Genomic DNA, 26,813 nt, shown 5'->3' with positions numbered 1-26,813 from the left:
ATAAGTCAACTCTTCCCATGAGGTGGCCAAAGTATTGGAGTTTCAGTTTTAGCACCAGTCCTTCCAAAGAACACCCAGGACTGATCTCCTTTAGAATGGACCGGTTGGATCTCCTTGCAGTCCAAGGAAATCTCAAGAGTTCTTGTGGTGTTCTTCAACACCACAGTTCAAAAGCATCATTCTTTGGCGCTCAACTTTCTTCACAGTCCAACTCTCACATCCATACACGACCACTGAAAAAAAAAAACATAGCCTTAACTAGACGGACCTTAGTCGGCAAAGTAATGTCTCTGCTTTTGAATATGCTATCTAGGTTGCTCATAACTTTCCTTCCAAGGAGTAAGTGTCTTTTAATTTCATGGCTGCAATCACCATCTGCAGTGATTTTGGAGCCCCCCAAAATAAAGTCTGATAATGTTTCCACTGTTTCCCCATCTATTTGCCATGAAGTGATGGGACCAGATGCCACGATCTTCATTTTCTGAATTTTGAGCTTTAAGCCAACTTTTTCACTCTCCTCTTTCACTTTCATCAAGAGGCTTTTTAGTTCTTCTTCACTTTCTGCCATAAGGGTGGTGTCATCTGCATATCTGAGGTTATTGATATTTCTCCTGGCAATCTTGATTCCAGCTTGTGCCTCTTCCAGCCCAGCATTTCTCATGATGTACTCTGCATAGAAGTTAAATAAGCAGGGTGACAATATTCAGCCTTGACGTACTCCTTTTCCTATTTGGAACCAGTCTGTTGTTCCATGTCAGTTCTAACTGTTGCTTCCTGACCTGCATATAGGTTTCTCAGGTGGTCTGGTATTCCCATCTCTTTTAGAATTTTCCAGAGTTTATTGTGATCCACATAGTCAAAGACTTTGGCATAGTCAATAAAGCAAAAAAGATGTTTTTCTGGAACTCTCTTGCTTTTTCCATGATCCCATGGATGTTGACAATTTGATCTCTGGCTCCTCTGCCTTTCCTAAAACCAGCTTGAACATCTGGAAGTTCATGGTTCACATATTGCTGAAGCCTGTCTTGGAGAATTTTGAGCATTACTTTAGTAGTGTGTGAGATGAGTGCAATTGTGTGGTAGTTTGAACAATCTTTGGCATTGCCTTTCTTTGGGATTGGAATGAAAACTGACCTTTTCCAGTCCTGTGGCCACTGCTGAGTTTTCCAAATTTGCTGGCATATTGAGTGCAGCACTTTCACAGCATCATCTTTCAGGCTTGAAATAGCTCTACTGGAATTCCATCACCTTCATTAGTTTTGTTCGTAGTGATGCTTTCTAAGGCCACCTTGACTTCACATTCCAGGAAGTCTTGCTCTAGATGAGTGATCACACCATCATGATTATCTTGGTCATGAAGATCTTTTTTGTACAGTTCTGTGTATTCTTGCCACCTCTTCTTAATATCTTCTGCTTCTGTTAGGTCCAGACCATTTCTGTCCTTTATTGAGCCCATCATTGCATGAAATGCACCCTTGGTATCTCTAATTATCTTGAAGAGATCTCTAGTCTTTCCCATTTGGTTGTTTTCCTCTATTTCTTTGCATTGATCGCTGGAGAAGGCTTTCTTGTCTCTTCTTGCTCTTCTTTGGAACTCTGCATTCAGATGCTTGTATCTTTCCTTTTCTCCTTTGCTTTTCACTTCTCTTCTTTTCACAGCTATTTGTAAGGCCTCCCCAGACAGCCATTTTGCTTTTTTGCATTTCTTGTCCATGGGGATGGTCTTGATCCCTGTCTCCTGTACAATGTCATGAATCTCAGTCCATAGTTCATCAGGCACTCTATCTAGCAGATGTAGTCCTTTAAATCTATTTCTCACTTTTACTGTATAATCATAAGGAAGTTTATTTAAGTCATACCTGAATGGCCTAGTGGTTTCTCCTACTTTCTTCAATTTAAGTCTGAATTTGGTGATAAGGAGTTCATTTTCTTAGAAATAGTCAGCTCCCAGTCTTGCTTTTGCTAACTGTATAGAGCTTCTCCATTTTGGCTACAAAGAATATAATAAATCTGTTTTTCGTGTTGACCATCTGGTGATGTCCGTGTGTAGTCTTCTCTTGTGTTGTTGGAAGAGGGTGTTTTCTATGACCAGTGTGTTCTCTTGGGAAAACTCTATTAGCCTTTGCCCTGCTTCATTACGTACTCCACGGCCAAATTTGTCTGTTACTCCAGGTGTTTTTTGACTTCTTACTTTTGCATTCCAATCCCCTATAATGAAAAGGACATCTTTTTTGGGTGTCAGTTCTAAAAGGTCTTGTAGGTCTTCATAGAACTGTTCAACTTCAGCTCCTTCAGCATTACTGGTTGGGGCATAGACTTGGATTACTGTGATATTGAATGGTTTGCCTTTTTTTTTTTTTTTAATGGTTTGCCCTGGAAATGAACAGAGATCATTCTGTTGTTTTGAGATTGCATTCATGGTCTGCATTTCGGACTCTTTTGTTGACCAGGATGGCTACTCCGTTTCTTCTAAGGGACTCCTGCCCACAGTAGTAGATATAATGGTCTTCTGAGTTAAATTCACCCATTCCAGTACATTTTAGTTCACTGATTCCTAGAATTTGAACGTTCACTCTTGCCATCTTCTGTTTGACCACTTCCAATTTGCCTTGATTCATGGATCTAATATTCCAGTTTCCTATGCATGTTGCTCTTTACAGCATTGGACCTTGCTTCTGGAACCAGTCACATCCACAACTGGGTATTGTTTTTGCTTTGGCTCTGTCCCTTTGTTCTTTCTGGAGTTATTTCTCCACTGATCTCCAATATCACATTGGGCACCTACTCACTTGGGGAGTTACTCTTTCAGTATCCTATCATTTTGCTTTTTCATACTGTTCATGGGGGTTCTCAAGGCAAGAATACTGAACTGGTTTGCCATCCCCTTCTCCAGTGGACAACATTTTGTCAGGCCTCTCCACCATGACCCGTCCTTGTTGGGTGGCCCCACACACATGGCTTAGTTTCATTGAGTTAGACAAGGTTGTGGTCTGTGTGATCAGATTGGCTAGTTTTCTGTGATTATGGTTTCAGTCTGTCTGCCCTCTGATGCCCTCTTGCAACACCTACCGTCTTACTTGAGTTTCTCTTACCTTGGATGTGGGGTGTCTCTTCACGGCTGCTCCAGCAAAGCGCAGCTCCCACTAGAAGCTCAAGCTTCCTACTATTTTGCAGTTTAAACTTGTCCTCTGTTATCTATGTTACTTGAACAATTAATCAAGAATGCAGTTACCTAATAATAAATATTCTATTAGATGGAACCGTATGAATTGATGATAATTACCCACTTTAGCCTATGAGATCAGTTAAACAGTAGCAACTCCCAATATATCATACATGTTAACTCTGAGTCTTAAAATAAATGACCAGATAAATATATGCACTCTCACTTTCTGATGTTTTTTAGTTTCCTCAAAGCATTTGGCCTTTTAAAATCAGTGTGTATTTATTTGGTAGAATACTTGCAATTTTGAGGGAAATATACAATACTTGTATTTTAGCTAGCACCAACAAGGACATCTGTGCCAGAATTAATCTCTTTGACATAGCACTGTGGGAAAGCAATTTGTTTATCTCTTCTACAGTACATGTTTGTACAAAATTCTTTTGTTAATGTAACACATAGACTCATCTCTTTCATTAAGCACTTTGAATGTAGTCAGATGTTGTGGTGATGACGGAGTAACAGCTCTCTCTAATACATTATAAAAATAAAAAGTAGCACAGCTAGTATTTCTTTTTTGGCACTTTCACTTTTATGAGAATGTTCCATGGAATATTCTCTTATTCAATTTTCGCATTTTTACTCCTATAAATTTTAGCAGGAGCTGAGAATATTAATGAAAACATCCTTTGACAGTATTTTTCCAACCCCTTAATTTTAAGCTCTCTAGCTATTTATTTGATATTGGAAACAAACTATAACTTTGATGTGTTAATGATGTTAAGAAACATATACAAATCCTATATTTAATACAAGCATTCTCCTACTTGTATATTACATTTTGTCCAAGGGAGATATGCAAATGCCATCTACAGAGATGTTTATTTTTGGTTTGTGATACTTTATAATGTAAATAATTTGCTCTTAAATTGATGTTTAAATTTCTATGATAAAGTGCATTCTAAAATGACTTCCAAATTAAACCATTTTTCTACTTTATTAAAAAGTAGATTTCTTTTATGTTTCTAGGTCTTAAATAAAGAGAGGATTAAACGTGAATATAATATCTTTAATTTTATGTACTATTAATTAGCACATCTCAAATTCCTGTTCCACTAAAAGTAAATTTTGTTGTCAGAAAGGAGTCAGTAATAAAGGAAAGAAAGAGAAAGGAAAGGAAAAGGAGGAAGAAAGAAAAAAGGAGGGAAAGAATAAAGGTAGAGTAAAGAATAGAAAGAGCGAAAAATAATAAAACTAAAGCAAACTCAAACCAATAAAAATGATGGCAGGAATTATACCCCAGTGTGTTGGAGAGTTTGATCTACATGCTTTCTACATTGACTGCGTCTGTGGTAGACTAGAAATGGCAGGTGACACTGACCTGGGTCATGTGTGGTAAGAGATGATAAATGATGGGAACAAAACCCTCCCTTGTTGCCTTGGCAGGCCTTCACTCTGCATTACCTTGAATCCAACTTTTGTTTTTAGAGGAGAATTTTAGGTGAAAGCAACAAATCTGAAGTTACAGCTAAATATGAATCAGTGGGAATTACTATTGTGATGGCTACCTAATTTTCAGATATCTGGACATTTGCTCAGGGCAGGTGATCTCAAAGATTTGGCTCTCATTGCATTTTTCTTTTTTTCAACTCTTGATGGAACTGGAAAACCTACCAAAAATAAGACAAGGCTAAGATTTAGGATCTCTAGAGAGCTAACCAACTACTTTCTATTTGCTAATAAGTGAGTCATTTCATGTCTCACAGCCGTCCTAGTCTCATTGGTCTCAGGGAAGTCTTGGGGTTTAGATGAAAGAATGTGTGCAGAAGTTCTTTAGCAGCTACCAAATAATAGGCAGATGAAAGGTGTGAGATTACAATTGTATTAATAGCTAACTCGAATTCATTGATCTATAAAAATCTTTGAAAAAGCCAAGAAAGCATAAATTTATAGAAAGTGAACTAAATCATTTGAACTCAAAAAATCTGTATTATTGGGGACTATATATGTGTTTTAAAGATACAGTTTATGGCTCTGAGTCTTAAACACACAATGTACCCAATACACTTAAAAATACCCTGACCATATTGCTTATGATTCAATGTAAGTGCATTTTCACAAACCTGCTGACTCTGGTGAAGAGATCAGCATGAAGTAGGACTACCCAACTTTCATGTTCATGCAGAATATATATTTGCCTTTGCTGCAGGAGATGTGTTTATTTCTCCTCATATAACATTGGGCAATATTATGGGCTGCATGTTATGTCTCATTGAAATTCATATAGAGAAGCCCTAATAACCCATGCGATGGTGTGTGGAGATGTGGCTTTGGGAGGTAATTAGATCAGAAGGGTAGAACCCTAGTGATGAGATTAGTGTCTATACAAAAAGAAACTGATAGGTAACTAAACATGGCAGAGTAGAAGGAAATGCTCTCATCTTCTCCTGCAAGAATTCCAAAATTACAACTTGCTGCTGAACAACCATCCACAGGAGAATGTTCAGAAAGTTCAGTTCAGTTCAGTTCAGTCGCTCAGTCGTGTCTGAATCTTTGTGACCCCATGAATAGCAGCACGGCAGGCCTCTCTGCCCATCACCAACTCCCAGAGTTCACTCAGACTGAAGTCCATCGAGTCAGTGATGCCATCCAGCCATCTCACCCTCTGTCGGCCCCTTCTCCTCTGGCCTCCAATCCCTCCCAGCATCAGAGTCTTTTCTAATGAGTCAACCCTTCACATGAGGTGGCCAAAGTACTGGAGTTTCAGCTTCAGCATCATTCCTTCCAAAGAAATCCCAGGGCTGATCTCCTTCAGAGTGGACTGGTTGGATCTCCTTGCAGTCCAAGACACCCTCAAGAGTCTTCTCCAACACCACAGTTCAAAAGCATCAATTCTTCGGTGCTCAGCTTTCTTCACAGTCCAACTCTCACATCCATACATGACCACAGGAAAAACCATAGCCTTGACTAGATGGACCTTAGTTGGCAAAGTAATGTCTCTGCTTTTCAATATGCTATCTATGTTGGTCATAACTTTTCTTCCAAGGAGTAAGCATCTTTTAATTTCATGGCTGCAATTACCATCTGCAGTGATTTTGGAGCCCCCCAAAAATAAAGTCTGACACTGTCTCCACTGTTTCCCCATTTATTTCCCATGGAGTGATGGGACCAGATGCCATGATCTTCGTTTTCTGAATGTTGAGCTTTAAGCCCATTTTTCACTCTCCACTTTTACTTTCATCAAGAGGCTTTTTAGCTCCTCTTCACTTTCTGCCATAAAGGTGGTGTCATCTGCATATCTGAGGTGATTGATATTTCTCCCGGCAATCTAATTCCAGCTTGTGTTCTTCCAGTCCAGCGTTTCTCATGATGCACTCTGCATATAAGTTTAATAAGCAGGGTGATTATATACAGTCTTGACATACTCCTTTTCCTATTTGGAACCAGTCTGTCGTTCCATGTCCAGTTCTAACTGTTGCTTCCTGACCTGCATATAGATTTTCAAGAGGCAGGTTTGGTGGTCTGGTATTCCCATCTCTTTCAGAATTTTCCAGACTTTATTGTGATCCACACAGTCAAAGACTTTGGCATAGTCAATAAAGCAGAAATAGATGTTTTTCTGGAACTCTCTTGCTTTTTCCATGATCCAGCAGATGTTGGAAATTTGATCTCTGGTTCCTCTGCCTTTCCTAAAACCAGCTTGAACATCTGATTGTTCATGGTTCATGTACTGCTGAAGCCTGGCTTGGAGAATTTTGAGCATTACTTTACTAGCATGTGAGATGAGTGCAATTGTGTGGTAGTTTGAGCATTCTTTGGCATTGCCTTTCTTTGGAACTGGAATGAAAACTGACCTTTTCCAGTCCTGTGGCCACTGCTGAGTGTTCCAAATTTGCTGGCATTTTGAGTGCAGCACTTTCACACCATCATCTTTCACGATTTGAAATCACTCAACTGGAATTCCATCACCTCCACTAGCTTTGTTTGTAGTGATGTTTTCGAAGGCCCACTTGACTTCACATTCCAGGATATCTGGCTCTAGATGAGTGATCACACCATCGTGATTATCTGGGTCATGATGATATTTTGTATAGTTCTTCTGTGTATTCTAGCCACCTCTTCTTAATATCTTCTGCTTCTCTTAGGTCCTTTATCGAGCCCATCTTTGCATGAAATGTTCCCTTGGTATCTCTAATTTTCTTGAAGAGATCTCTAGTCTTTCCCATTCTGTTGTTTTCTTCTATTTCTTTGCATTGATCGCTGAAGAAGGCTTTTTTATCTCTTCTTGCTATTCTTTGGAACTCTGCATTCAAATGATTATATCTTTCATTTTCCCCTTTGTCTTTCACTTTTCTTCTTTTCACAGCTATTTGTAAGGCCTCCTCAGACAACCATTTTGCTTTTTTGCATTTCTTTTCCATGGGGATGGTCTTGATCACTGTCTCCTGCACAATGTCACGAACCTCATCCCATACTTCATCAGGCACTCTATCTGTCAGATCTAGGCCCTTAAATCAATTTCTCACTTCCACTGTATAATTATAAGGGGTTTGATTTAGGTCATACTTGAATGGTCTAGTGGTTTTCCCTACTTTCTTCAATTTGAGTCTGAATTTGGTAATAAGGAGTTCGTGATCTGAGCCACAGTCAGCTCCTGGTCTTGTTTTCATTTACTGTATAGAGTTTCTCCATCTTTGGCTGCAAAGAATATAATCAATCTGATTTCAGTGTTGACCATCTGGTGATGTCCATGTGTAGAGTCTTCTCTTGTGTTATTGGAAGAGGGCATTTGCTATGACCAGTGCAATTCTTGGCAAAACTCTATTAGTCTTTGCCCTGCTTCATTCTGCATCCCAAGGCAAATTTGCCTGTTACTCCAGGTTTTTCTTAACTTCCTACTCTTGTATTCCAGTCCCCTATAATGAAAAGGACATCTTTTTTGGGTGTTAGTTCTAAAAGGTCTTATAGGTCTTCATAGAATCGTTCAACTTCAGCTTCTTCAGCATTACTGGTTGGGGCATAGACTTGGGATTACTGTGATATTGAATGGTTTGCCTTGGAGACAAACAGAGATCATTCTGTCTTTTTATGAGATTGCATCCAAGTACTGCATTTTGGACTCTTTTGTTGACCATGATGGCTACTTCATTTCTTCTGAGGGATTCCTGCCCTCAGTAGTAGATATAATGGTCATCTGAGTTAAATTTACCCATTCCAGTCCCTTTTAGTTAGCTGATTCCTAGAATGTTGATGTTCACTCTTGCCATCTCTTGTTTGACCACTTTCAATTTGCCTTGATTCATGGACCTGACATTCCAGGTTCCTATGCAATATTGCTTTTTACATCATTTTACCTTGCTTCTATCATCAGTCACATCCACAACTGGGTATTGTTTTTTCTTTGGCTCTATCCCTTCATTCTTTCTGGAGTTATTTCTCCACCGATCTCCAGTAGCGTGTTGGGCACCTACTGACCTGGGGAGTTCCTCTTTCAGTATCCTATCATTTTGCCTTTTCATACTGTTCATGGGGGTTCTCAAGGCAAGAATACTGAAGTGGTTTGCCATTCCCTTCTCCAGTGGACCACGTTCTGCCATGGAAGTGGTCAAACAGGAGATGGCAACAGTGAATATCAACATGTCAGGAATCAGTGAACTCAAATGGACTGAAATGGGCAAATTTAACTCAAATGATCATTATATCTACTACTGTGGGCAAGAATCCCTTAGAAGAAATGCAGTAGCCATCATAGTCAACAAAAGAGTCTGAAATGGAGTTCTTGGGTACAATCTCAAAAACAGCAGAATGATCTCTGTTTGTTTCCAAGGCAAAACATTCAATATCACAGCAATCCAAGACTATGCCCCAATCAGTAACACTGAAGAAGCTGAAGTTAAACAGTTCTACGAAGAGCTACAGGACCTTCTAGAACTAACACCCAAAAAATGTCCTTTTCATTTTAGGGGCCTGGAATGCGAAAGTAGGAAGTCAAGAGATACCTGGAGTAACAGGCAAGTTTGGCCTTGAAGTACAAATTAAAGTGGGGCAAAGGTTAATAGAGTGTTGCCAAGAGAACACACTGCTCATAGCAAACACCCTCTTCCAACAACACAAGTGAAGACTCTACACATGGATATCACCAGACGGTCAATATCAAAATCAGACTGATTATATTCTTTGCAGCCAAAAAATGGAGAAGCTCTATACAATCAGCAAAAACAAGACTGGGAACAGACTGTGGTTCAGATCATGAATTCCTTATTGCAAAGTTCAGACTTAAACCGAAAGAAGTAGGGAAAACCACTAGACCATTCAGGTATGACCTAAATAAAATCCCTTAAGATTATACAGTGGAAGTGAGAAATAGATTCAACGGATTAGATCTGATAAAGTGCCTGAAAAACTATGGACAGAGGTTCTTGACATTGTATAGTAGGTAGTGATCAAGACCATCCCCAAGTAAAGAAAATGTGAAAAGGCAAAATGATTGTCTGAGGAGGCCTTACCAATATCTGAGAAAAGAAGAGAAGCAAAAGGCAAAGGAGAAAAAGAAAGATATATCCATTTGTATGCAGAGTTCCAAAGAATAGAAAGAGAGATAAGAAAACCTTCCTCAAAGAAATATAGGAAAACAATAGAATGGGAAAGACAAGAGACCTCTTCAAGAAAATTAGAAATATCAACGAACATTTCATGCAATGACAGGCACAATAAAGGACAGGAATAATATGGGCATAATAGAAGCATAAAATATTAGAGGTGGCAAGAATACACAGAAAAACTATACTAAAAAGATCTTTGACTCAGATAACCATGATGGTATGATTAGTCCACTAGAGCCAGATATCATGTAATGCAAAAGTGAAGTGGGCCTTAGGAAACATCACTACAAACAAAGCTAGTGGAGGTGATGGAATTCCAGTTGACCCATTTCAAATCCTAAAACATGATGCTGTGAAAGTGCTGCACTCAATATGCCAGCATATTTGGAAAACTCAGCAGTGGCCACAGGACTGGAAAAGGTCAGTTTTTATTCCAATCCCAAAGAAAGGCAATGCCAAAGAATGCTCAAACTACTGCACAATTGCCCTCATCTCACAAACCAGCAAAGAAATGCTCAAAATTCTCCAAACCAGGCTTCAACAGTACATGAATGATGAATTTCCAGATATTCAAGCTGGATTTAGAAAACACAGAGGAAACAGAGATCAAATTGCAAACATCCACTGGATTATCGAAAAAGCAAAAGAGTTACAGAAAAACATCTATTTCTGCTTTATTGACTACGCTAATGCCTTTGAATGTGTGGATCACAACAAACTGTGGAAAATTCTTAAAGAGATGGAAATGCCAGACTACCTTACCTACCCTCTGAGAAATCTGTGTGCAGGTCAAGAAGCAACAGTTAGAACTGGACATGGAACAACAGACTGATTCCAAATCGGGAAAAGGTATACGTCAAGGCTGTATATTGTTACCCTGCTTATTTAACTTATATGCAGAATACATCATGAGAAATGCTGGACTGGAAAAAACACAAGCTGAAATCAAGATTGCAGGGAGAAATATCAGTAACCTCAGATATGCAAATGACATCACCCTTATGGCAGAAAGTGAAGAAGGACTAAAGGCCTCTTGATGAATGTGAAAGAGGAGAGTGAAAAAGTTGGCTTAAAGCTCAACATTCAGAAAACGAAGATCATGGCATCTGGTCCCATCACTTCATGGGAGAGAGACGGGGAAGCAGTGGAAACAGCGACAGATTTAGTTTTGGGGGCTTCAAAATCACTGCAGATGGTGACTGCAGCCATGAAATTAAAAGATGCTTACTCCTTGGAAGGAAAGTTATGACCAACCCAGACAGCATATTAAAAAGCAGATACATTACTTAGCGAACAAAGTCTGTCGTGTCAAGGCTATGGTTTTTCCAGTAGTCATGTATGGATGTGAGAGTTGAACTATAAACAAAGCTGAGTGCTGAAGAATTGATGCTTTTAAACCGTAGTGTTGGAGAAGACTCTTGAAAGTCCCTTGGATTGCAAGGAGATCCAAACAGTCCATTCTAAAGGAGATCAGTCCTGGGTGTTTTTTGGAAAGACTCATGCTAAAGCTGAAACTCCAATACTTTGGCCACCTGATACGAAGAACTGACTCACTGGAAAAGCCCCTGAATCTGAAAAAGGTTGAAGGCAGGAGGAGAAGGGAATGACAAGGATGAGATGATTGGATGGCATCACCAACTCAATGGACCTGAGTTTGAGCAAGTTCTGAGAGTTGGTGATGGACAGGAAATCTGTTCTGCTGTAGTCCATGGGGTCACAAGGAGTCAGACATGACTGAGAGACTGAACTTACCAACTGAAGAGGAAATAAGAGAGCTTTGTTTTGTTTTCAGCCTTGTGAGTGTGCAATTAGAGTACTGCCTTTTGTAAACCAGGCAGAAGGTTCACACTAGAACTTGGCCATGCTGGCACCCTGACCTTGGACTATCAAATCTCCAGTGAGAAATAAATTTTTGTTATGAAAACAACCAAGTTTGAGTTGATAGCAACCCAAATTGACTAAGATGGGCAAATTCCTCTATTGTTCTTTCATCCATCCTTTCTTTCTTCCTTCTTTCAATATTATCTGTTATGCCAGATAATGGTCACAGCTTTAGGAAGAAAAATCAACCAGATTGAAATTGTCCTTCCTCCTGAAATTCTAATGTTAGTGATAGGAAAGCATACAATAAGCAAATAAAATTAAATAGTGATGCATACTGGAAGAATATAAATGCAGGTTCCAATAGAGAATGGTCATAGTATTTATCTTTATTCATTACTACTATAATATATAATATATAGTAGTAATGCATATGTATATACATTATACATATACAATATAATATATATGTCTATACATTATATATACATATATTGCTATTAACATATATATAATGTATAGACATATATATTATCTTGCCTGGAGAATCCCAGGGATGGCAGAGCCTGGTGGGCTGCCGTCTATGGGGTCGCACAGAGTCAGACACGACTGAAGCAACTTAGCAGCAGCAGCAGCATTGCTATTAACAATATAGTCAGAGTTAATAAAACTACAAGATTATTTGGCCACTGTTCACATTTATGATGTCCAGTCCAAGAGCATTTAGTTCAGTTCCATTCAGTCACTCAGTCATGTCTGACTCTGTGATGCCATAGACAGCAGAAGCCTGGCCATCAGGGAAGGGAAGTCACCAGCTCCCAGAACTTGCTCAAATTCATGTCCATTGAGTCGGTGATGCCATTCAACCATCTCCTCATGTGTCATCCTCTTCTTCACTGCTTTGAAAGATTTGAAAGTAAAAGTCGAAATTTTCAGAAAATACCTCCCTAAGAGTTGGATAAATGAATTCAACCCAGAGGCAGCTGTAAATGTGGTGTTTTTGCTGGAATTAAAGGTTAGGACCATTCCAAGGCATGGTCAGAATAAAGCAATGCTTTCTAACATGTGAGACAGGCCCACTGATGTTTTTCAGTGTGTTTTTATAATGACTCATTATATTGAGTCAAAGTAATAATAATAATAATGGCTAACCCTTATTGAATATTAGAATATTGAATGTTTCTAGTAAATATTCAATAAGGGTTAGCTGTTCATTTATGTTGATTTGTTTACCCAACAAATCTCAGGGAGGTATTTTCTGACAATTTCAACTTTTACTTTTATATTTATGAACACTTTAATAAAGTCACTCCTGTCGGTAAGGCCTGGGAAAATTCCTCTTATTCCTTTTCCAAGATGGAGTTAAAAGTTGAGAGTCTCTAATTATCATCCCCTGCTCACAGCCTTGGTGCTCCTGGCTCAGCATCTGAAATGAACACATTCACCACTGTAGTTTGGTTGATGCCTCAACCATGACATTTGAGTCTTACAGATTAAGGAAAGAAGCAACCCTGATGTGCTGCTTGTGTTAAATCTCCTGGCACATTTATTTTTGATTTATTGAATATAAGATTGCAGGTCTTCAATTTACATGTTCCTGGTAAATAGATAGTATCAGAAGATTGTTTCTTAGCATGTCTGGAGTTGTATGTACATGAAACAAAGGCAAATTCAAATGGCAAAGCTCAGAGAAGGAAACTAAAGAGAGAACATAATTGTTAAACCCAAAAATGTTCTTCCCTTTCTGTTGCAGAAGTGTCAGAATACAAAGTGGCCTCATTTAAAAATATCATGTAGTTCATTTCCAAAGTTATTCATTGACAGTATTATTTTGTTTATGCCTGGATTGAAAGCAATGGTTAAGTTTAAAAAATATACTTCCCTGGTGGCTCAGACGGTAAAGCGTCTGTCTACTATGCGGGAGACCCGGGTTCGATCCCTGGGTTGGGAAGATCCTCTGGAGAAGGAAATGGCAATCCACTCCAGTACTATTGCCTGGAAAATCCCATGGACAGAGGAGCTTGGTAGGCTACAGTCCATGGGGTCGCAAAGAGTCGGACACGACTGAGCGACTTCACTTTCACTTTTACTTTATTGTGAAAGAGAAAATGACAAAGAGAGGTCTTTTTTTTTTTTCTTCCTAATTCATGTCAGTGTTTTAATAGTGCTATGGTGAATGCTACCAGAAAAGTAAGAATGAATTCCCTCATTAAAACCATTCACAAAAGAAGGCTCTTTCTCATTTTTTCCCCTTTCAGTTAAGAAGTACTATGTAGATAATAGAATTACCTATTTTTATGAAGTTTCTTATTTTGTTATTGAATAATAACTTAGATGATTGGATTCTTACTAACCTGTGCCATTTAGGAGTTCAACTATTTGAGCCGAGTACAACCTATCAGACTCAGTTTCCTCAACTGGAAAATGGGCCTAATAGTAATTGAGTTACCAGCTGTCTGGTAGATTTGCTAAGGAAATTGAATGAGAAATTTTATGTGAAACTAGTTTGTAAATTCTATAGGACTATAAAATGTACAGCAATATTGTAACACATAAATTATGTAAACATATAAATTATATCATTTATATAAATTAGCACATATTACGATGAACTAATGACCATCGCTATTACCATACAGCTTCACACATTTAAATAGTGACCAAGACGCATAAACACTCTTTCAATTTCAAACTTAATCATCCACATATATCTACAAGGGCACTGATATATAGTTGTTCTACTGTTTTGCTCTTTAATACTATTTCTGAATTATTTGTGATTAACATGGATTTTAATACTGAATTGACTAGTACAGTTGCTTAAAATTTTAACTTCTTATTTTGTACTTTTGAAATAGCTTTTGCCAAAGTAGCCTTGTTAAATTGGGCTATATAAACATGCAATTATTTATACCAACTCACGTTAGGTCCACACTTTAAGGACTGCCAATTTTCCACCAATGTAATTATAGCTGTAACTGGTCTTCAGTTATTTGAACTAAAGAGTTCAGTGTCTTGGAATCATACTTTTGATTTTTCCTTGCAAGTTATACATTCATTAGATTTTTAAAGGTAAAATTACTTTGTATATATGTTATATATACAGACATTTAAACTGTGTATGAAATGTATTCACAATTCTTAAATAGTTGATAATTCTGAGCTTGAATATATGTTTCAGAAACAGTAAATGAAACTTTCACTTAGAAAAGATGTTCTTCATACTTTAAAATAACTTCAATTTCCTTGGAGGTGAGTACTATGTAATTAAGTAATCCTTGTTATACAGGAAAAAAAGTGTTAGATGTAAATACATAATTCTGCTACCACAGTTAACAGAAATGTTATCATTAAGTGTTTTCTACATTTTGAGGAAGGTAATAAATATTCTTAGGTCTCTATGTGTGTCCTTTTTTAATTTTTTTGAAAGAAACATTAAACATATTGACTATCCAGTTCTAGCAGGGAAATAGAAAAACACAGAATACATAGTATCAGATACTTTTTGAGGGCAAACTTGTTTGTCAACTTTGTCTACCAGAAATAGCATTATTAACTGTCTCACTATCATAAAGCAACTCTGATAGCTCTCATAATTCTTAATTCTCTAAATTGAAATAGATGCACTTTGCAAAATGTCAGTTCTCAAGTTGATCTCTGGGGTTGTGTGTGTGTGTGTGTGTGTGTTTGTGTGTGTGTGTGTGTGTGTGTTTAATGGATAATTTCCATGAACTCATTCAACTTGCTATATGTGGCACAGCTAGTTTCTGGTGAACTGACTTGGTAATAAGTTTGATCTCTTGACTACTTCTAAATTATCAATACAATTCACATACTTGTGTCTAGGTAAACTCAACACCCACTGAATTTAGAGTTATGTTTTCACCGTTAATTCTGGCAAAAAAATTTTATAGCAGTGTGGAATGTTGGCAAAACTAGACTTTTCAGAGTGGATCAAAGAATTGTGTGTCTGAGAAAGGAAAGGTTGACATGATGTACTGTTACATTGGAGGCATACATAAAAGAAATTTGATGTAACGATTTATAGGCAAAGACAATATTTATGCTCAAATTTGAGGTAATTTTCTCTATGGTTTTGTTGCTTTCCACTTGTAAAAGATTACATTTAATTCATTCAATTCAGATGATTTCAGACTTTGTCCCTGTAAGTAATATTAATTGTATTTGAATTGCAAATGACCACATAATCTCATTTTAAATTTCAAGCCCGAGGACCAAAGCCCGAGTACTAAAATCCAAACAGATGTTCAACATGAAGAATGTTTACAGACTTACTGAATGAAATGTTTTTGGTCACTAAACTTTTTTGGCATTAACAAAATGTTTTTTAAAAAAGAAACCCATTTTTGTGTGTGGCCTCATTTACACAGCAATTGTGTGTGCAATGGGTTATTACAACTCTTTAGTTTCTATATTACAGTGTTTGTGATATACAGAATTGTGTTTGTAAAGTAAATAACTCAATTTTTACTTATTAGAGGTGAAAGGGACTAGTTTTACCCTCCAGTCTTAAGCAAATTTTTAGTGGTTTAAGGGAAGAAAATGATGGCTTTTCAAATATTGGGCAACAATGAAGTTTGTGATATTGGAGAAGAGGATAATGAGCAAGCTTAGTCTTACAATTACCCGAACTTAGTGCCTAAGGAGTTTCCATTCATTCCTTAGGAGAGAATGCAAGCAAAACTACTCAGTTACCTTATACCAAGGAGACAAGACAAGATACAAAGATTTGATAGGACAAGGAGCTGGGGTTCCTAGGACAGAATGGGGCAGGGTGTGTTGGGGGGGGCGGTGGGTAGAGAAAGGCGCAGAGAGAGAATTAGCTCCAGGGATCTACCAAAAGTTCCCTCCTCTTAAGTCTTTAGCTAAATACTGATCAGTGCATGAATCTGAGCAAACTGCCAAACCAGGGAAAGAACTACTTATAAAGTACATACAGAGAAGTCCTTAAGAGTGGACATTCTCAACAGTCAGGATGGAAAAACCTTATAAAACATGGATGGTTGTGTACAGTGTTCAAAAACTGTATTGCCTAAGTAGTGGAGAAAAATTAGCCTTGGACTAAAAAGACTTTTTGTTCCCACCTAGCAAAGCTCAGAAGCAAATTTCAAAAAAAGATCAGACTATTCCCACATGACTTCAGCATTACAGAAATAAAAGTTTGAATACTTAAAAAAAATTCAAGAATATTTGAAGAAATAATCAGAAAATTTTCCAGAAAAGAAAAAAGAAGCTCAATGAACAAAGCACAGGAAAGTTAAGACAACTTTAAAAAGACATATGATCAAATTGATTAATAATACCAATAACAAAGAGAAAAATCTTAAAGACAGCTTGAGAAAAAAGGCATGTACATACAAAGAAACAGAGATAGGATGACAAATTGTTTCAATCAGGAAACAATACAAAACAATGTTCTAATGTACTGAAAGAAAATAAAATTGTCAATCTGGCAGTGTATATCTAGTATAAAACCTTCCAAACACTGACAGAATATTTTTTAGGCTACAAAATATAAAACAAAACAAACAAACAAAAACTACTATTAGACCTGCAAGATAAGAATGTCAAAGTAAGTCCTTCATGTAAAAGGCAGATCATACCAGATAGATGTCTGGATCTACAAAAATGAAAGAAGAGCATAAGAGTTAGTAGCATAAAGGTATACACAATTTAATTAACAAGTGGTGCTGGGAAAACTGGTCAACCACTTGTAAAAGAATGAAACTAGATCACTTTTTAACACCACACACAAAAATAAACTCAAAATGGATTAAAGATCTAAATGTAAGACCAGAAACTATAAAACTCCTAGAGGAGAATATAGGCAAAACACTCTCCGACATAAATCACAGCAGGATCCTCTATGATCCACCTCCCAGAATTCTGGAAATAAAAGCAAAAATAAACAAATGGGATCTAATTAAAATTAAAAGCTTCTGCACAACAAAGGAAAATATAAGCAAGGTGAAAAGACAGCCTTCTGAATGGGAGAAAATAATAGCAAATGAAGCAACTGACAAACAACTAATCTCAAAAATATACAAGCAACTTATGCAGCTCAATTCCAGAAAAGTAAACGACCCAATCAAAAAATGGGCCAAAGAACTAAATAGACATTTCTCCAAAGAAGACATATGGATGGCTAACAAACACATGAAAAGATGCTCAACATCACTCATTATTAGAGAAATGCAAATCAAAACCACAATGAGGTACCACTTCACACCAGTCAGAATGTCTGCGATCCAAAAATCTGCAAGCAATAAATGCTGGAGAGGGTGTGGAGAAAAGGGAACCCTCCTACACTGTTGGTGGGAATGCAAACTAGTACAGCCACTTTGGAGAACAGTGTGGAGATTCCTTAAAAAGTTGCAAATAGAACTACCTTATGACCCAGCAATCCCACTGCTGGGCATACACACCAAGGAAACCAGAATTGAAAGAGACGTGTACCCCAATGTTCATTGCAGCACTGTTTATAATAGCCAGGATGGATGTCCATCAGCAGATGAAAGGATAAGAAAGCTGTAGTACATATACACAATGGAGTATTACTCAGCCGTTAAAAAGAATACATTTGAATCAGTTCTGATGAGATGGATGAAACTGGAGCCGATTATACAGAGTGAAGTAAGCCAGAAAGAAAAACACCAATACAGTATACTAACACATATATATGCAATTTAGAAAGATGGCAATGACGACCCTGTATGCAAAACAGCAAAAAAGACACAGATGTGTATAATGGACTTTTGGACTCAGAGGGAGAGGGAGAGGGTGGGATGATTTGGGAGAATGGAATTGTAACATGTATACTATCATGTAAGAATCGAATCACCAGTCTATGTCCGACGCAGGATACAGCATGCTTGGGGCTGGTGCACGGTGATGACCCAGAGAGATGTTATGGGGAGGGAGGTGGGAGGGGGGTTCATGTTTGGGAACGCAAGTACACCCATGGGGATTCATGTCAATGTATGGCAAAACCATACAGTATTGTAAAGTAAAATAAAGTAAAAATAAAAGACAAAAAAAAATTAAAAGAAAAAAAATAAATTAAGAATCAATTTAAAGAAAATTTTAAGCAAAAATAATAATTGCATTGTGGAGGTTTACAAAAAATTTATGACAATATTAAAAATGCTAGGATAGGTGAAATGTTCAGTTTTATATGATGTCGCAGAATATTATTTGAAGGTAGACCATAATAAGTTAAAGAGATATAGCAGAATTCTTGAAAGAAAGAACAAAATACACACAGGAAATTAGAACTAATAAACTACAATAGAGATAAAATGAAATCATAAAAGATAAGGAATCCTAAACAAAGCAAAAAATGGAGGAGAAAGGAACAAGGAACATACGGAACATACAAAAGAATAAAACGGTAGATTTAAACCTAGTCATGTCAATAATCACATTAGATGTAAATGGTCTAAACACCTCAGCAAAAGGGAGATCTTGTCAATTTATTAGACTGGATAAAAAAGTAATACTGTACTATTTGTTTCCTTGAAAAAACTGACATTAAATTAATGCTTCACTGGAGTTGAAAGTAATACCATTCTAATACTAATGGAAGAAAAGTTGGAATGCTTATATGTAAATTACAAAGATTTACTACTGATAAAGAAGGTCATTTCATAAAGATAAAATTGACAATTAATCATGAAGCTTTAGCATAATATGTTCATGTTCCTAATAGCAAGCTTCCAAATACATGAAGCAAAAGCTGTCATAGTTAAAAGGATAAATATACCATTCACAATGATAATCAAATATATCAACACCACTCTCTCAATAATTGACAGAAATATACAAAGAAACTTGAATCTGCAGAAATGCAGAATAGTATCTCACATAATCTAAATGACATTAAAGATTACCACTTTGCCCAACTTCAGGATATACAATTTTTTAAGTGCATACAGATGTTTTCAAGCAAACCATATTCCAAGTCATGAAACAAATCTCAATTAATTTTAATTACAAGTAATACAAAATATAACCATAATAAAATTAAATTAACAGTAAAAAATAGAAAGATGTTTTTAAAAGTCTCCAAAGCTTGGGGACTAAATAATTTGCAAGGAGCAAAAGTTAGAGAGTAATGCAAAAGGAAGACTGGAAAGTATTTTAAACTGAATGAAAATGGAAAAAATTATATCAAAAATTGTGCTGTGCAGCCATAGTATTTCCTAGAAGGAGATTTACAGCAATTTTGAAAAAGTCAGGAAGTTTACAGCATCTTTTAAAACTAAAAGACAAACAAACAAAAAAACACAAAATAACAGCAAAATAAGAACAAAGGAAATGATAAATAAAAGAAAAGAATCCAATGAAACAAAACAACAGAGAAAGAGAGATCCAATGACATAAAACTTGGTTCTCAGAAAGAACCAATAAAATTCATGAATCCTTAGTCAGATTAATAATACAAGACTGAGAGAGAGACAATCACTGAAGAACTTACAGAGATGGGAAAGGATGATAAGGAAATAATATAAACAAATGTATGTCAATATCTTCTATAATTTATTTAAAATGAAAAAATTATTTGAAAGCATTTCTACTAGACTGCTAGAGGTTTTGAAGAAGAGATATAAAGAAAAGAAATGATAGATACAGATAATATGAACAGCTGTTATCTATTAAAGAACCTGAATTTATTACTGCAAATTACTTTACCAAGGAAGCTTCAGACCCAGAAGACATTGCTGGTGAATTTTTCCTAACATTTAATATGAAATAATGCCAATTCTACATAAACTTTTCCAAAAGGTTAACAAGAAGGAAATACATCACAATTTATATTGGACTCATCCTATTCCAGTATCAGTCAGTTCAGTCGCTCAGTCGTGTCCGACTCTTTGAGACCCCATGAATCGCAGCACGCCAGGCCTCCCTGTCCATCACCAACTCCTGTAGTTCACTCAGACTCACGTCCATCGAGTCAGTGATGCTATCCAGCCATCTCATCCTCTGTCATCCCCTTTTCCTCCTGCCCCCAATCCCTCCCAGCATCAGAGTCTTTTCCAATGAGTCAACTCTTCTCATGAGGTGGCCAAAGTACTGGAGTTTCAGCTTTAGCATCATTCCTTCAAAGAAATCCCAGGGCTGATCTCCTTCAAAATGGACTGGTTGGATCTCCTTGCAGTCCAAGGTACTCTCAAGAGTCTTCTCCAACACCACAGTTCAGAAGCATCAATTCTTCGGCACTCAGCCTTCTTCACAGTCCAACTCTCACAACCATACATGACCAAGGAAAAACCACAGCCTTGACTATATGGAACTTAGTTGGCAAAGTAATGCCTCTGCTTTTGAATATACTGTCTAGGTTGGTCATAACTTTTCTCCAAGGAGAAAGCATCTTTAATTTCATGGCTGCAATCATCACCTGCAGTGATTTTGGAGCCCCCCAAAATAAAGTCTGACACTGTCTCCACTGTTTCCCCATCTATTTCCCATGAAGTGATGGGACCAGATGCCATGATCTTCGTTTTCTGAATGTTGAGCTTTAAGCCAACTTTTTCACTCACCACTTTCACTTTCATCAAGAGGCTTTTTAGCTCCTCTTCACTTTCTGCCATAAAGGTGGTGTCATCTGCATATCTGAGGTGAATGATATTTCTCCCTGAAATCTTGATTCCAGCTTGTGTTTCTTCCAGTCCAGCGTTTCTCATGATGTACTCAGCATAGAAGTTAAATAAGCAGGGTGACAATATACAGCCTTGATGTACTCCTTTTCCTATTTGGAACAAGTCTGTCGATCCATAGCCAGTTCTAACTGTTGCTTCCTGACCTGCATACAGATTTCTCAAGAGGCAGGTCAGGTGGTCTGGTATTCCCATCTCTTGAAGAATTTTCCACAGTTTCTTGTGATCCACACAGTCAAAGACTTTGGCATAGTCAATAAAGCAGAAATAGATGTTTTTCTGGAACTCTCTTGCTTTTTCCATGATCCAGCAGATGTTGGCAATTTGATCTCTGGTTCCTCTGCCTTTTCTAAAACCAGCTTGAACATCAGGATGTTCATGGTTCACGAATTGCTGAAGCCTGGCTTGGAGAATTTTGAGCATTACTTTACTAGCATGTGAGATAAGTGCAATTGTGCGGTATTTTGAGCACTCTTTTGCACTGCCTTTCTTTGGGATTGGAATGAAAACTGACCTTTTCCAGTCCTGTGGCCACTGCTGAGTTTTCCAAATTTGCTGGCATATTGAGTGCAGCACTTTCACAGCATCATCTTTCAGGATTTGAAACAGCTCAACTGGAATTCCATCACCTCCACTAGCTTTGTTTGTAGTAATGCTTTCGAAGGCCCACTTGACTTCACATTCCAGGATGCCTGGCTCTAGATTAGTGATCACACCATCACCATTATCTGGGTCATGAAGATCTTTTTTGTACAGTTCTTCTGTGTATTCTTGCCACCTCTTCTTAATATCTGCTGCTTCTGTTAGGTCCAGACAATTTCTGTCCTTTATCGAGACAATCTTTTCATGAAATGTTCCCTTGGTATCTCTAATTTTCTTGAAGAGAATGCTAGTCTTTCCCATTCTGTTGTTTTCCTCTATTTCTTTGCATTGATTGCTGAAGAAGGCTTTCTTATTTCTTCTTGCTATTCTTTGGAACTCTGCATTTAAATGATTATATCTTTCCTTTTCTCTTTTGCTTTTCACCTCTCTTCTTTTCACAGCTATTTGTAAAGCCTCCCCAGATAGCCATTTTCCTTCTTTGCATTTCTTTTCCATGGGGATGGTCTTGATCTCTGTCTCCTTTACAATGTCACGAACCTCATTCCATAGTTCATCAGGCACTCTATCTGTCAAATCTAGGCCCTTAAATCTATTTCTCACTTCCACTGTATAATCATAAGGGATTTGATTTAGGTCATACCTGAATGGTCTAGAGGTTTTCCCTACTTTCTTCAATTTGAGTCTGAATTTGGCAATAAGGAGTTCATGATCTGAGCCACAGTCAGCTCCTGGTCTTGTTTTTGTTGACTGTATAGAGCTTCTCCATCTTTGGCTGCAAAGAATATAATCAATCTGATTTTGGTGTTGACCATCTGGTGATGTCCATGTGTAGAGTCTTCTCTTGTGTTGTTAGAAGAGGATGTTTGCTATGACCAGTGCATTTTCTTGGCAAAACTCTATTAGTCTTTGCCCTGCTTCATTCCACATTCCAAGGCCAAATTTGCCCATTACTCCAGGTGTTTCTTGACGTCCTACTTTTGCATTCCAGTCCCCTAGAATGAAAAGGACATCTTTTTTGGGTGTTAGTTCTAAAAGGTCTCGTAGGTCTTCATAAAACCGTTCAACTTCAGTTTCTTCAGTGTTACTTGTTGGGGCATAGACTTGGATAACTGTGATATTGAATGGTTTGCCTTGGAGACGAACAGAGATCATTCTGTCATTTGTGAGGTTGCATCCAAGTACTGCATTTTGGACTCTTTTGTTGACCATGATGGCTACTCCATTTCCTCTGAGGGATTCCTGCCCGCAGTAGTAGATATAATGGTCATCTGAGTTAAATTCACCCATTCCAGTCCATTTTAGTTCGCTGATTCCTAGAATGGAAGCATCAGTTAGAACTGGACGTGGAACAACAGACTGGTTCCAAATAGGAAAAGGAATACGTCAATGCTGTATATTGTCATCCTGCTTATTTAATTTATATGCAGAATACATCATGAGAAACACTGGGCTGGATGAAGCACAAGCTGGAATCAAGATTGCCGGAAGAAATATCAATAACTTCAAATATGCAGATGATACCACCCTTATGGCAGAAAGTGAAGAGGAGCTGAAAAGCGTCTTGATGAACGTGAAAGAGGAGAGTGAAAAAGTTGGCTTAAAGCTCAACATTCAGAAAATGAAGATCATGGCATGTAGTCCCATCACTTCTTGAGAAATAGATGGGGAAACAGTGGAAACAGTGTCAGACTTTATTTTGGGGGGCTCCAAAATCACTGTAGATGGTTACTGCCACCATGAAATTAAAAGATGCTTACTCATTGGAAGGCAAGTTAATAACCAACCTAGACAGCATATTAAAAAGCAGAGATATTACTTTGCCAACAAAGATCCATCTAGTCAAGGCTATGGTTTTTCCAGTATTCATATGGATGTGAGAGTTGGACTATAAAGAAAGTTGAGTACTGAAGAATTGATGCTTTTGAAGTGTGGTGTTGGAGAAGATTCTTGAAAGATCTTTGGACTGCAAGGAGCTCAAACCTGTCATTCCTAAAGTAAATTAGTCCTGAATATTCATTGGAAGGACTGATGCTGAAGCTGAAACTCCAATACTTTGGCCACCTGATGTGAAGAAATCACTCATTGGAAAAGACTCTGATGCTGGGAAAGATTGAGGGCAGGAGGAGCAGGGGACAACAGAGGATGAGATGGTTGGATGGCATCACCAACTCAGTGGACATGTTTGGGTAAACTCTGGAAGTTGGTGATGGACAGGGAGGCCTGGTGTGCTGTGTGGTTCATGGGGTCACAAAGAGTCAGACAGTACTGAGTGTCTGAACTGAACTGAACAGTTTCCATGTTTCCCCATCTATTTGCCATAAAGTAATGTGTCCAGATCCTGTGATCTTAGTTTTCTGAATGTTAAGTTTTAAGTCAGCTTTTTCACTCTCCTTTTTCACTTTCATCAAAAGGCTCTTTAGTTCTTCTTTGCTTTCTGCTTTCAGATATAGAGATGGTGTCATCTGTATATCTGAAGTTGTGGATATTTCTCCTGGCAATGTTGATTCCAGCTTGTGCTTCATCTAGCCCAGCATTTCTCATGATGTACTCTGCATGTAAGATAAATAAGCAGGATGACAATATACAGCCTTGACATACTCCTTCCCAATTTGCAACCAGTCTGTTGTTCCATGTCCTGTTCTAACTGTTGCTTTTTGGCCTTCATACAGATTTCTCAAGAGGCAGCTCAGGTGGTCTGATATTCTCATCTCTTTAAGAATTTCCCACAGTTTGTTGTGATCCACACAAAGGCTTTGGCATAGTCAATAAAGCAGAAGTATATGCTTTTCTGGAACTGTCTTGCTTTTTCTATGATCCTATGGATGTTGACAACTTGATCTGGTTCCTATGCATTTTCGACATCCAGCTTGAACATCTGGAAGTTCACAGTTCATGTACTGTTGAAGCCAAGCTTGGAAAATTTTGAGTATTACTTTGCTAGCATTTGAGATGAGTGCATTAATTCTGCAGTAGTTCAAACATTCTTTGGTATTGCCTTTCTTTGGGATTGGAATGAAAACTGACTTTTTCCAGTCCTGTGGCCACTGCTGAGTTTTCCAAATTTGCTGCCATATTGAGGTGCAGCATTTTAACAGCATCATCCTTTAGGATTTGAAATGGCTCAACTGGGAGGGACAGGCTGTGTGGAAAACAGGGTATTGCTCTGATGGGTAGAGCCAGGCTCATTAAATCTTAATCCAATATTCTGATGATGGGTGTGGCAGTGTTCCCTCCCTATAGTTTTGCCTGAGGCCAAACTATGGTAGGGGTAATGGTGGTAATGGCAACCTCCTTCAGAAAGACTTACACCTGGTTGCCATGGCTCCCAGGACTGTTGTAGTCAGTGCTCCTGACCACAAAGCAAGCCACAGGCGACCCAGGCCTCTACTGGAGGTTCCTGAACACTCACAGGCAAGTACGGCTCAGTCTCTTGTGGGGACACTCCTCCTTTCTCCTGGGTCCTGGTGGCCACAAGGTTTTGTCTGTGTCTTTGAAGAGTCTGTTACCCAGTCCTGTGGAAAGTCTGTAATCAAATCCCACTGGCTTTCAAAGTCAAATCCCATGGGGCTTCTCAGTCTCTTTGCCAGATCCCCAGGTTGGTCCTAGAACTTTTGCAACAGTGCGAGACCTTCTTTTTATAATGGTTGCCTGAGGAGGCCTTATAAAGAGCTGTGAAAAAAGAGAAGCAAAAGGCAAAAGAGAAAAGAAAAGATATACCCATTTGAATGCAGAGTTCCAAAGAATAGCAAGGAGAGACAAGAAAGCCTTCCTCAGTGATCAATGCAAAGAAATAGAGGAAAACAATAGAATGGGAAAGACTAGAGATCACTTCAAGAAAATTAACTGCCTTATGATCCAGCAATCCCACTGCTGGGCATACACACCGAGGAAACCAGAATTGAAAGAGACACGTGTACCCCAATGTTCATCGCAACACTGTTTATAACAGCCAGGACATGGAAGCAACCTAGATGTCCATCAGCAGATGAATGGAGAAGAAAGCTGTGGTACATATGCACAATGGATTATTACTCAGCCATTAAAAAGAATACATTTGAATCAGTTCTAATGAGGTGGATGAAACTGGAGCCTATTATACAGAGTGAAGTAAGCCAGAAAGAAAAACACCAATACAGTATACTAACGCATATATATGGAATTTAGAAAGATGGTAACGATAACCCTGTATACAAGACAGGAAAAGAGACACAGATGTATAGAACAGTCTTTTGGACTCTGTGGGAGAGGGAGAGGGTGGGATGATTTGGGAGAATGGCATTGAAACATGTATAATATTATATAAAATGAATTGCCAGTCCAGGTTAAATGCATGATACTGGATGCTTGGGGCTGGTGCACTGGGATGACCCAGAGGGATGGTACGGGGAGGGAGGTGGGAGGGGAGTTCATGATGGGAACACATGTATACCTATGGTGGATTCATGTTGATGTATGGCAAAACCAATACAATATTGTAAAGTAATTACCCTACGATTAAAATAAATCAATTTATGTTAAAAAAAAAGAGATACCAAGGGAACATTTCATGCAACAATAAGCACAATAAAGGACAGAAATGGTATGGACCTAACAGAAGCAGAAAATATTAAGAAGACATGGCAAGAATACATAGAAGAACTATAGAAAAAAGATCTTCATGACTCAGATAATCACGACGGTATGATCTCTCATCTAGAGCCAGACATCTTGGAATGCAAAGTGAAGTGGACCTTAGGAAGCATCACTATGAACAAAGCTAGAGGAGGTGATGGATTTCCAGCTGAGCTATTTCAAATCCTAAAAGATGATTTTATAGAAGTCCTGCACTCAATATGTCAGCCAATTTGGAAAACCCAGCAGTGGCCGCAGAACTGGAAAAGTCAGTTTTCATTCTATTTCCAAAGAAGGGCAATGCCAAAGAATGTTCAAACTACCACACAATTG

Source organism: Capricornis sumatraensis, chromosome 3, assembly GCF_032405125.1.
Source record: "Capricornis sumatraensis isolate serow.1 chromosome 3, serow.2, whole genome shotgun sequence".
Taxonomy (NCBI): domain Eukaryota; kingdom Metazoa; phylum Chordata; class Mammalia; order Artiodactyla; family Bovidae; genus Capricornis; species Capricornis sumatraensis.
Note: the sequence above shows the minus strand (reverse complement) of the source record.